At 49.2% G+C, this 13114-nt stretch overlaps 1 protein-coding gene across 45 annotated transcripts in view; it reads left to right on the top strand.

Moving 5' to 3' along the window:
* Positions 1-13114, top strand: part of LOC105484109 (calcium voltage-gated channel subunit alpha1 C) — a 649973-nt gene that overhangs the window by 467145 nt on the left and 169714 nt on the right. The gene's annotated exons all lie outside the window — the stretch shown is intronic.

Raw genomic sequence — 13114 nt, 5'->3', positions numbered from 1 at the left:
GGTGATGGAAATTGAGCCAAATCCCTTCCTCAGGGGTTCACGTGGCCCATTATTGGATAGGCTGTGGCTGCGATAGAAATGAGAGTGATGGATGGCATTGACTCACAAATATGTAAAAAATGATGGATCATGAAAATTCAGGCTCTTATCAGATTAGCCCAGTGGTTCTGAAAGCATGGCCCCTGACCAGCAGCATCAGCATTACCTGGAAACTTGTTAGAAATGCAAACTCTTGGGCCCCACTCCAGACCTACTGACCCCGAAACTGTGGGGATGGGGCCCAGGAATCTGTGTTTTGACAACTCCCCCAGGTGATCAAGATGCATAGTAAATTTGAGAACCTTTGGGTTAACTCTGACCACTCTCTGTATCTCATTTGGTCTCGATCTCTGTGACTCTAACCATACTCTTTCTTTCTTTTTCTGTGTGCAATATCTTTCTCTTTCACTACACATGTTTGAATAGGTGCATTTCTGTCCTCTCAAGCAGCCTTACTTAAAAACAGTTTCCTAAACACTGAGCATCTAGAGTAGTCCAGGAAGCAAACAGGTTAAAGAATCGTCCAGGGCATTTGCTGCGTGGAGTCATGCCGACAAAGGCAGGGAGCTGGAACTTCACCCTGAGCAGAGAGGACGATGAGCAGAGCTGCCAGGAGCAGAAACAGGTGCAGGAAGAAGGGACGAAGACAGCCAAAGATGTTCACGGGAGCAGAATCTCTGCTCCCTCATTTTAAAGATGGATTTAATAAATCTATCAACTGCTCCCTTTCTGATAACACTGCTCAAGGAGCAAATACAAATTTAAAGCACACAAACAACAAGGGACTGGTAACAACATAATTTAGTAACCTAAGGAGGCCTTTGTGCTCTGCTAAGTGGTTTTGCAAGTTGGAATACAGGGCCTTTGATGGGTTATAACAATGAGCCATGATGCCATTGAGGGTCTTCCTGGAAAAATGCCTGACGGCTTCTATTACACTGTTGATGGAACTGAGGAGTAGTGGATTCGTTTGTGGCACTGAGTGGTATGCTAAATAAACAAGTTGGCCTGTGAGCCACGGAGAAGCATACCTCTAAAATGCAGGAGTTTGTGTGCTGGCTCCTGGCTCCACCCTAAGTCAGAGCACTGGCCCTCCCTTGTGACTCATGGTGATGAGCATTTCTGTAGCGTGTGTTACTGAAAACCTGCAATAGCCACTACATGCTTAGCAGCCAGCGGCTGTTCACTGAGATAACAACATAGCTATTCTGTTCTCTGCCTAAAGCAGGAGCTTCCAAGGGAGAGTGTGCGGCTTCTCCATCTAACCCATTAAATGAATAAATTCCTAGGAGAGTTCCCAGCGTGGAGTATTCTTTGCAGCTGGAGCAGATCACATTGACAAGGCCCCTCTACCCAACTTTCTTGACAAACTTGGAGAAGAGCGTAACGAGCTGCCTACCCCAATAGACAGTCTCGCCAAGATTTTCCTAAGCCTAGATACGGATGGTCTTAGACTCTGGAGACTGGCTTTTCTTGCCTTGCACTGCTCCCTTACGGCTGGAGGAGCCCTGGGGGTCTGCTTCTTGTCCTAGGAGGACTGGAATGGGAGCCTGGCTCCTTCGTTAGTGGAAATGCTAATTAGTGGGACAGTTCCAGGGGATGAGGCAGGGGAATGAATATTTTAAAAAGCAAGGTGTACAGAGTAAGATAGACACATGCAATGAAGTGGAACGTGAGAGACAGGAATGGAGCCAGGAAGAGAATCCAAAGGACTGCGTCTGTTGGGGAAGTCCAATGAAAAGTAGAATTGATGTGATGAAATGATTAAGGAATCAGAGGCCTAATTCACTTGCAAAAAAGGCAAGACAGTGGCTCAGAAACTATCTTCCTGTCTTGAGAATTTCGTAGATTGCCCTTTGAAACAAATACAAGGGGAGAAATCCTGCTACGTTTGAAGCATGTGTGTTTCAATTACCATAATATCTTAGCCTTTGAAGCTTCTAAAAGACTACAGTATGGTATGTTTTCCAACTCTCTTCAGCTCAAAAGCTAAGTCATCTTTTAAGAGAAAAGGCTGATCACTCTTCATCAGCAGCTATATTGACTCTGCTTCTCCCCGGGCAGCATCCGTATTCCCGTGGTGTGAGGCTAGGGAGGTGGGGCTGGGTGCAGCGCAGGAGCTGCTTGGTGACACACAGCACACCTGAGGGGAGCCCAGGGATTCTGTTTTCTTAGGGAAAGCTGCAAAAGCCACCAAGGAAGTAGAAGAAATGGGCTGGAAGGACAACAGAAAGAAAGCATGCAGTTGGGAGGCTTTTCTCTAAATATTAGAGTAAGTGAAGTGGCCAGTAAGTTATATGCAAAAATATGTTCCAGTTCATTCATTCATTAGTCCACCCACTCACAAATGAAAGGTCTGCTCTCTGCCAGGCACTGTTGTAGACACTGGTGATAGAGCAGTCAACACGGGAGTCAAAAATCCCTGCCCTCGTGGAACTTAGATTCTAGTAGAGAGACAGATGGTAAATTAAATAGCACGCCAGAGAGGGGCGAAGCAGTGAAGGGGGAAGAGTGTTGAGAGGTTGTGGTTTCAGAGGGGCAGCCAAGGAATGTCTCACGGAGAAGGCAGCATTGGAATAAAGACTTGGAGGCTGCAAGGAAAGGCACCCTGCAGATAGTTGGGAAATAGCCTTCTAGGGGTTAGCAAGAAGGGGCCAATGAGACGGGGGCCACACTGATGAATCCGGAGCTGAGGAGGCTTGTGCAGCTGGAGAGGAGGGAGCAAGGGGGTGAGTGGTGTGAGGTGAGGCTGTGGGATCCAGGGAGTAGAGTACATAAACTGTTGTGAGAACTTGGCTCTTACTGGGAGTGAGCCAAAGAGCCTCTGGAGGGGTTTGAGCAGAGAAGCAACACGATCTGACAGACCCTGATCAGGGTCCGTCTGCCTGCCATGTGCAGAATGGAGTGAAGGTGGGCCAGGGGGAGGCAGGGGTCCCGTCAGGTGCCTGCTGCCTCAGGAGATGCTGGGCCTGGTCTTGACACCCATGGAAGTGATAAGGTCAGACTTCAGGGTGATGTCATTTGCAGACGCATCAGATATGGGATGTGAAAGAGAGAGGTCAGGCATTTTCCAAGGCAATTGTTCTAAATGATACCAAGAGTGGAATTATCATTTATGGATATGGGGTAGTCTGGGAGAGGAACAGGTGTCAGGGCAGGAGGATCAGGAAAGCCATCACAGACCCTGAAGTTTGAAGTGCCTATTAGACATCCAAGTGGAAATGTTGAGTATGTAATAGCGAATGAACCTCTCCAGGAGAGAGATCTGTGGCTGAACTGTAATTTTGAGTCAACAACATATAGAAGATACTTATCCCCTGGATCTCTGGATGAGATCACTGGGGTGTGAGTGTAGACAGAAGTGAGATGCGGTCCCAGAACTGAGTCCTAGCCCTACTGATGTTTGGAGATTGGGGTAAAGGGAAAGAACCAGCAAACAGGACTCCTAAAGGCACGGTCAGAGAGACAGGAGGGAATGCAAAGGAAGGGGTGTGAGTGTTGCTGCTGTGACTGGAAACTGACCATTGCCCTTAGCAATGTGGGGCTCACTTGCTGGTGCCTTAACACAGGCTGTTGGATGAAATGCTGGGGAGAAAGCTTCCTGGCGAATCAGCCTTACCCTGTGCATCTCTCGAGTCTGCATGCCTCCTGCAATGGCATGGAGCGTTGCTCTGCAGGCTTCTTGCTTCTTTGGCATGGCCCAGCTTCCAGCCACCTGAAGAGTTTGGCCATCAGGAAACCACAAAGAGGATAGGAGGACACTCACACAGACTCTGGCATGCCCATGGCCTCAAGACAGTCAGTGTCTAAAGCTTTGCCCATCATGATGTTCCCTTCTACAGCAATGCCAACACTAGTCACTGCCTCTGCAACGGGTTACCGACAGTCTTGGAAAAAAGAGGACATGATACTCAAGAGCCATTTCAGAGCCAAAAAGGCAAGAAAGGGGCATGTTCATGCACTGTTACCCTGGATGCAGCTTCCTAAATGGGGCAGCCAAGAGCCAAGCCCCTTTTCTCTCTGGGTATAGACTAGGATAATGTTGAGGTCTGCCCACTCTAGTGACTGCTTCTTCCCTGCCTCTGAGCAGCAATGAGCAGCCCCTGTGAAGGCACCCATTGCAAAACCATCATTACCACACGGGTTTATTGGCATCAGCAGAGATGGACTGCTTCAAGGGATGGGGCTCATTTTCCAGCTCCAGTGTTAAATCTAATAGAAGGTGAGACACTAAAGGGAGAAGCCATAAAGAAAAAGAGACAGATTTTCTTCTTTTTCCTCTTCAAGATCAAAAAACACATTTATTAAATATCCATCTTTACGGGAATCTCTCTCTCATGTCGTTAAGACAACTTAAATGCAGCCCTGGCTCTCTAAAGCTTGCAGTCTAAGCCAGACATTGATGTGGATGAGCATGTAAAAAGACAGACAGACGGTGGAACCAAAATATTGAATTTCCATGCAGATAAGCAGGATTAAATATTTACCCCATGGTATTGAGTTGTGTGACTTGGGAGCCACTTTTGCAGTCATCACCAGCTAGCAGAGCCACGTGCCTGCTGCCTGCCCCACAAAGTCTAGGATCACATATTATTGAGACAAGAAATTGGAAGGCTTGTAAGAGCTGCAGGTTGCCCACGAAAGGGCCCCATGTGGCTTGAGAGCAGTAGCCTGAATATCGTTGATTTACATTATGTATGTGTCAAGGGCATGTACATAGTTATTTGATCTTTTAAAATAAAATCAGTTTGATCAATATTTACCCTGGACCTCTGGATACCTACAACACAATCCCTTGAAGCATCTGGCTCAGATTACGTGAGAAGACACACTGATGTTTGTTTTCGTCCTTGATTCTGCTCATACCTCGCACTGTTAAGTGATCGTGCTGCCAGGCCATGAAGTGAGAGCAGATCCTTAAGGCAGAGCCTGGAAGTAGGTCCTGAGCCTTCACATAAACTCTCAGCTGGTCCTAATCAGAGCCCTGGAAACTTTAGTGCTGGAAAGTTGCCGGAGAGATCAGGTGAGGAAACTGGAGCCCAAGGTGGGTAACAGCCACCTGGCTAAATGTCACTGAAGTCAGCACTCGAACCCAGGGCTCCAGATTCCCCACACAGGACCCTGCCCTGCAGACCACAGTGCTCCTTACAGAAGCCTTCTCGGACACCCAGGCAGCAGCACTCCCTAACTGTCCCTCTGTCCCCGTAGCTCTTGGGGCACGTCCCCACTTATCTTGTGGAATTACATCCACCTCGTTACACTTGCTTGCTGGGCTACACTGAGAGTTCCTTCACTGGGCTGCCTTTAATTCACCCTTGTATCCCCATGACCTGACATAGCCCAGAGCATGGGAAGGTCATGGCACATACGAGTCACATGATCACACGCAAGCGCGAGTGCATGCCATATGCAAGTTTTGGCAAAGCACCTTCTGCCATGCTCTGAGCTCTGAGCTGATAGAGCAGGTGAGCTCACACTGCCACTGGACTGAGTTGGCTCATTGTTCTGTCTGCTCAGAACTGACTTCCTTGTGGCATCGCCAATGACATCCTTTCAAAGTCATTTCCTTTCATGAACACAGTTGCTCTCCAGTAGCCCTCAGTCACCCTCAACTCCTGGAAGGCACCATTTGGAAACAGGCGAATAAGCACAGAGCCCCCCATACGTGTGAACAGCGGTGATGACAGGGAAATTGAAGTGCCATGGGAAAGCATTGGGAGTTCTTAAGCAACGAGATTGTGCTGTTCCCTGAAGGCCATGGTGACTAGCGGGGCTGAGTACTGGGGCTCTGCAGTGAAACCACTGATGGATATTTCTGGCCCTGGTAGTCATGAATACCCATGGGCGAGGTCCTGTGGACTTGGTGTTGTGAGAGGCGTCTCACCCAGTGCGGGGCTGGGGACCACGTTGTAGTAAGGATCCAGAAGGGGTCTGTTCATTGGTAGCACATTACTTTTGGAGCACAGCCTGGCTGCTGTGCTGTCTGGCCCCATAAGTGTACAGATGCCATTTTCCCAGCCGGGGGAGCAATGGAAGAGCTATGTATGGAAGGCCTGTGTCATGTATACAGTGCGAAGTAGGCACGTCAACCTGTCTCCGTGAGCTGTCAGACACTTCCCAAAGCAAAACCACCAGACTTGGGCAAAGCTTGCTGACTTAAGCTGTTGGGAAGGCGTGGCAATCTTCTCACTGACCAATGGGCATGTGTTTCAGAGGAGTGGGAAGGTGACAGCCACAAAGCATTTTGACAAGAGACATTCACGGCTTCCTGGGCCTGGCATTAGATCAGCATAAAGGTGCCTGGCAGCTCTGCCAAGCCATCAGCTAATAAAGGCTCTGCTCCCCTTAGGGAGATGCCTGCTTGACTTTAGGGGAGTGTCCAGGCCAAAACAATAACCTTGATAAGCCAACAAACTGCAGAATCCAGATGGCTAGGTTTATGGTGGAGAGTATTGTCAATACCAGCTGAGAAAGGCACCAGAAGAAGGATTCCCATACTCTTTTTAGATACCTGCCTTTGTGTTGGTCTGCCTTTCACTGTGTAACAGCTATGGTGGGAATAGAAGCTGTGTGGAGGGGCCTATGAGAAGCAGGGGCCGGGTAGGGTGCTGTGGAGGCCACACCGTGGTTTTGGAGGGACAGGAGTTATCAGGGAGCCACCGGAAGCTCTCCTGCAGTTTAAAGTGGATATGGATGGGGAGCAGCTGTGTTCCTGGGATCACTGGCCAGCCAGCCACCCCACAGGGACAGAGCAAACAGGCTGTTAGCTCTTGAACTGCCAGGCACACTGGGGGTCCTTGGCAAGGAGTGGAGCATGAAGGCCCTGTTCCTCTCCAGGGCCTGGAGGATAGCATCCTCTGCCTGCCCACCAGGGTCCTGGCCCAAACCAGCATCTTCCCAGCCCACTTCTCTCTCCAGAGGCTTCATTATCTTCCCAGTTCCCCGGGCTACAAAGCCTCCTTCCTCTCCCTCTACTGTGCCCTTCCACAGTTATCAGTGCCTGTGTTCAGTCAGTCAAGTCGTATGGGCTGTCCTCTTCGCTTGGACCTCTCACTCCTTCCCTCCTCTCCCCTCACCTCTCTCTGCCTGGACTCGCAGCCCCCTTGCTGCCCTGCCTTCAAGCCCCACTCCCACGCAACCTGTGTAATGCAGCCTAGTTCATATTTCTGCAGCCGACTGTGTCATTCCCTTGTTCAAAAGCTTTGAATGTCTCTCCCTGGCTACAGAATAAAGCCTGAACATCTCTCCGTATTTCAGGCATCTCCAATCTGTGCCAGCCAATAACTTGAACCTTATCACTCCCTACTGCCCCGCCACAAAGCCAGACTGCATCTTGTTTTCCAGAAATGCCTGCTGCTGTCCTGTTTCTGCAGCTTTCTCCATCTCCCATCCCTCTGCCTAGAGCACCCGTTTCCTCCCCTGCTCCTCCACCGCCTCCCAGCCCAGGTCGGAGAGCACATCTTGGCTCAGGCCTCCCAGAGCCCCCATCTCAGGACAGGCACCGTCAGCATTCACCCCTCACCTACCCACCAGTGGGCAGGGGTGACCCAGCGCTCTTGTTATATAGAATGCTCTCGGGAGGCAGGAGCATGCTTTGGTAACTTCTTATTCACTCTCCCACTCAGTGTGCAGGGCAGTGATTTCTATTTCACAGACTTCCCCCAAAAAACCATATTGAATTGAACTGAATCCTCTTTAGATCAGAGAATTAAGGTCTGATAGCCCTCCATTCATACCTAGTTGGCCAAATACCGTTTTTCCAGTCTTAGCCACGTTCATGGTAGACCCCAGAGAGTGTATTGTGGTTGACAGAATGGGTGGAAATGATTTGGCATTGTGTAAGTGGGCAGAGAGGAACGGTTGGAAGAAGTTAGAATTGTATAGTCCCAGGAGAAGAGAAGCCAGGAGTCGACAGCACAGGGACAAAGCTGCCTCGTGCCCACATACTCCCCATAGGATGCGGTCATTGTTTCACTGGTATGGAGTCAACTTTTAGACTCTGAGTTTGGATCATGGACACATTTCAGCCCTCTGGGGCTCTTCTGGGCTGGAGGACAGAGGAAGGACAGGGGCAGAGGCATGAGAGGGGATGACTTTTTCTTGCATGGAATGTGGAGAAGGCCTGGATGGTCTCCTTTTATCTTGCTCAAGATCATCTCACATGGGTACTGTTTGCCCCATTTTGCAGATGGAAAAAGTGAGGCTTGGAAAACTTATTCACATTGTTCAGCTTGTAAGTTGCACAGTTATGTGGGCCTTGCTCCCGATTCTGCTCCCTCCATTCCATACTGGTCTCTACCACAAGCCCCCTCAGGAATGCCCTTCTCTTCCCACCAGGAGGAACCAGAAGAGGGCCCTCCAGTCCCCCAGCCAGAACAGCCTGTGAATTTTCCTTGGTTGTGGCATTTATCGCTTCAGGCTAATATGCAAAGCAGGTGGACGGAGGAAGGAGGTAAAGAGCAGAGGTGGGGGTGGGGGCGGTTGTGCAGGTAGTAGGGCATGGGTTTGATTTTTTTAAGTTGAACTTTATGATTCTGAGAACTATATTTGAAGCATGGAAAGAAGTTATGGCATTACCTTGCTCATGGAAGGAAAAAGCGAACTGAGGTCAAGCGCCATCCCTTTGGAATGGTTTATGAGGCGGTTTTGTTTGGAAGGAGATGTATCAATTCTGTGACCTATCTGAGTTTCCTTCAGTTCAGGGTTGCTTTGGACTGGCTTAGAGGAGGGTGTTGATCAGCCAGAATGCTCTGGGAATGGGAGTTGTAGCTTTACCACTTTCCTGCCTTGGCAAGTACAGAGGAATGTCATAGAACCATCTCTGATGATTCTGGGCCGTGCAGTGCTACAGCGTCATCACTTCCAAGTCTCCGATCCCAGGACCTCAGCACTACGGGGCCCCGGGGGGATCATTGACATGTGGTATCTTTGGAGAAGTCCTGTCACCTACCTAAAGCCACGGGTCACTTTCAGAATGGACCTACCTGTGTCCACTTGGCCTTGCCCAGAGTAGGCACCCAGTAAAGAGCTGATTTGATTTTAATTTGGTGCTTTGCAAATAAATCTATACACCTGGGAGTTAAAGTCGCTCAGCAGAGGGATGGAAGGGGAGATGAATCATCCTAAATTTCCCTTTGATCCATTTCCTCCAATAACCAGTGCTCAGCCCGCCTGCACTACAGTTACCCGTGGCTCCCCCACCCATTCCACGCTTCCTTTTCCGTAAACACTGGGGGATAAGAAGCTCATGCCGCATCAAGACATCTTCACTGTCAGAGGCTATCAGTGGAGGGGAGAGTGACGGCTCCAGCCTTTCTCACTACTTGCTGATGTGGAAAATTATCATCCAGTAATGGAGGGAGATTAGCCGCGTATTGTATTTCCATCATCGGGTGCATGGCTTGGGAGGATGATTTATAGAACATGGAACCCTGGAGCTAGTGGAAAGGGCACAGAAAGTGGAATCGTTGGCCTCGGAGCAGCAGCTGGTGTCTGGGGGAACCTCCTCGAGCCACATGCATGCCAGAACATCCTGAGTGCTTGAGAGAGACATGGGCACATTAACGCGCATTTACGTCCCAACGGGGCACCCGGAATACTAAGATAAATAGACAGCATCTCTGTCCCGAGGGGGCTTACAGCCTAGTTCAGGAGACAGATGCACCAACAGACAGGTGACAGTGATGACCCGCAGTCATGAACCAGGGGCTGGAGAAACACGGAAGAGGGAGAGCAGAGTTTGGAAGAGGGTGGGAGGGGCTGCCTGCCCCGAGAGTGATTCATGAAGGTGCTGAATCAGTCAGGGTTGGTGGAACATTGTAATGAGCAGCCCCCAAATGAAATCTCAGTTGCTTTAGTGCAGTAAAGGTTACTCCTCACTCCACAGTGGAGTGTAGGCTGGGGATTGGAGGGAGGAGAGTTCCGCCGCACCAGTCTTCAGGGCCCAAGGCTGCATCCCTTTTGTGGCTTTGCCACCCCTGTGGCCTCGCGGTCTCCCCTGTCTGCTCTGCATCGGGCCAGCAGAAGAGGGAGCATAGAGGGCCTGCTGGAGGCTTTAGCAGCCAGGCCTGGGAGTGTGGGCATCGCTCCCGACACACCATCGGGCAGAACGCAGCTCCCAGTTCCGCCTGATTTCTAGGGAGCTGGCGAACAGCCGCTAGCTAAGTGCTTGGGGGCAGAAGGACTGGGGCTGGGTGGGCACAGGACAGGGTCCTTGGTGCAGTTTGGCAGCAGGTCACATGGCCAAGAGATCACAGACAGACCTTGTAAGCTGAGAGGGCTACAGTTGCAAAGTTGTAGAAGCGAAATATTTTTTAAAAGAAGGAAAGGAAATGGAATTGCCCATGTTTCCTGGTGATTTAGTTCAGGGTGCACAGGGGAGAAGCCAAAAAGAAAGATCAGGCCGGAAAGACCGGAAAGGCCTTGGAGTGGGACTCCATCCTGTGGTTAAGGAGGAGCTACCGAAGAGATTTAAGCAGAGGGATGACAAGGCACCAGTTTACCATTGAAAGTTCGCTGTGCAGCTGGGTGTGGACAATGGGCTGGAAGCAGAGAGAAGCTGGAGGCAGAGAGAAGCTGGAGGCAGAGCAGGGGGGCAGTCAGAGGTTGATAAGGCCTGAGTGGGAGTGGATAGGCAAGGAAGGATTGGAAAGAGCCTGCATCCACTGGGATAGGGTCCTAAGGGCTGACAGGCCCTGAACACCTATCCTGGAGGCTCCAGGATAAGCAGCTTGTGCTGTTCAGCTTCAGGGCTGATGGAGGAGGTTGCACAGCGCCATGCCCCTCTGAGGGGCTCTTCCTGGGAGTCGGTTTGTCCTGCCTGCTCCGTGGCGGGATCCCTGCCATGACCCTCTGCCCCTTCGGATTCCAAGGCCTGTTTAATACCCATGACCACAAACACACCCACAAGCGGTCCCCTTACCCTAAAAGGTGACACATGGAGAATTCCAAGTAACTCAGCCTCATTAAATCCCTGCCCTCATGATTAAGTGCCTCCTGGGGAAAAAGTCGAGTAACAACCCCAAACATGGGCTTTGATGGCTCCATCCTTCAGCATGACTTCACCAGATGGAAATACTCATGCCTCTGGTGACAGCTGCAGTGTTTCCAGAAGAGATTTCTACTCTCATATAACAGGAGACTTTGTCCTCTTAAATAACTATAATACCTGCTGTAAGTACTGGACTATTAATCACTGTGGTCACTTTGTGTTGAAGCCACACTGCTGGAGGGACAGAACTGAAGCCTTACCAGAAACAACAGAGAATCTGCTTAAGGAGTTGCCTAATAAAAAGGGTGGTCTGTTGGGGAGATAGATGAATTCTTCAAAATAGAAGGCAATTGGCAGCGTTAGGCTGGGGTGAGGGTGAGGAGAAGAGGGGCAGCTGGGGAGAGAAGGGCTGGCTCGTGTATGTATTATTTTCTTTCTATATCCTGGTACCAGGTGCTGGATTCCATCTTTAGACATGTGGTTAGCTCCATCGCAATCCAAAAATTACGGAATCCTAAAACCCTGGGGTATAAAGGGGGCTCCAGGTCCCTGAGTCTGTCCTCATTCCCTGGGCTTAATCATGCATCCCCGAGCCACACCCTACCCCATGGGGGGCTGTTGGCCCAAAGACAAGTGTCTGTGCTGCTGTCCCAGGGCCTTGTCACATCACAACTGGAGTGACCACCTCCCAGCCAACAGTGCTCCCAGATTCCGTTTCTTTTAGAGGTATGAGCAGGTTTCAACACTGTCTCTGGAAAAATCACAGGACATGCTGAAAGGTAGCATCATGGGAACAGGGCAAGGACCTTCCACAACAGAACAGGAAGTTGTCCTCATTTCCAAACACCGGGCTTTGAACCTAAACTTGCACTTTACTGATAAGGCCATAAACTCTCCTCCTCCTGCACCCAGTTTGATTCACCAGGAGGGCCCACACATGGGGTGCCATCCAGAGTCACCGCTCCTGAAAGGAAATGATGGGCAAGAAACGTGTTTGCACAAGAGTCTCTGAACACAGCCCATGAATGAATGGTCTCCGGTGAAGGTAGCCTGGAGTGATAGAGTAGCATGTTCACTTCTACATGGCAGCTGCAGAGAGCCTAAGAAGAGAATGAAGAAAGAAAAAATCATGGCCATTTACTCAGTCATAAAAATATACATCCATTGCAATTTAGACTTAATACATATTAGTTCCTCCCACTGAGGAAAAGTAACCCCAGCCAAGATCTGCAGGGCTGAGCCACTGGACAGAAGAGGTTTGATAAGAGAAATGTAAAGGTTTATCCTTTCTAAATAGATATATTTGAATTTTGGCAAAAGAGAAATTTAAAGGTTTATCCTTTCTAAATAGGTGTATTTGAATTTTGATAAAGTTATTCAGTGTTTTGTTTTATTCTACAAAAAAGGATATTAAGACATTTTAAAGATATCTGGGCAGAGGAGCCCTTGCTGTTCCCTAAATCATGTTCTGAAACCTTATTTGCTAAGGCTGAGGCTGGTTTTGACTAACATGGTCCAAGTCTTACTCTAAGGACTTCAGTGAGTACCTTGTGTGCGGGATCACAGTGTATGAAGATCAGAGGTCAAGCGAAGACAAACCCCAGGCTGGCACCGTTAAAGAATGATTACAACGGCGCTGGGACTTGTTTGTGTCTTTTGCTTGAAGTAATAGACTAAATCGACTCTCAGCAACTTACTGATGAAGTTGAAAAGCCTTAATTATTTGCTTGACAGGCTGGCTTTACAGGAAAAAGCCTTTGTTTACCTTCTCAATTCCAAGCTTCAAATCAGCCTGTCCAACCATTGTCTCTCATGTCCATGACTCATAAGATATGATCATGGTGTCCAATATCAGTTATTATGTTAACAAAATTATCTGAAAATAACCAAATGCACACCTACTAACACAGGCACACACCCCGAACACAGGAGCAAGAAGAAATTAAGGGCTCCTTTCTTGTCAGGAATATTCAGAATTAGAGTCTCAATGTATTTACTAATATTCGGTAAGGTCAGCTGGGTCCAGCCTTGAGTAAAAAGCTTGGCATGATGTTTGCTATGCCTGGCAGAGGCAGAGAAAAAGAT

The sequence above is a fragment of the Macaca nemestrina genome, chromosome 10 (genome assembly GCF_043159975.1).
Source record: "Macaca nemestrina isolate mMacNem1 chromosome 10, mMacNem.hap1, whole genome shotgun sequence".
Lineage (NCBI taxonomy): Eukaryota > Metazoa > Chordata > Mammalia > Primates > Cercopithecidae > Macaca > Macaca nemestrina.
The sequence above is the reverse complement of the archived record's forward strand: the minus strand, read 5'-3'. Positions and strand labels throughout refer to the sequence as shown.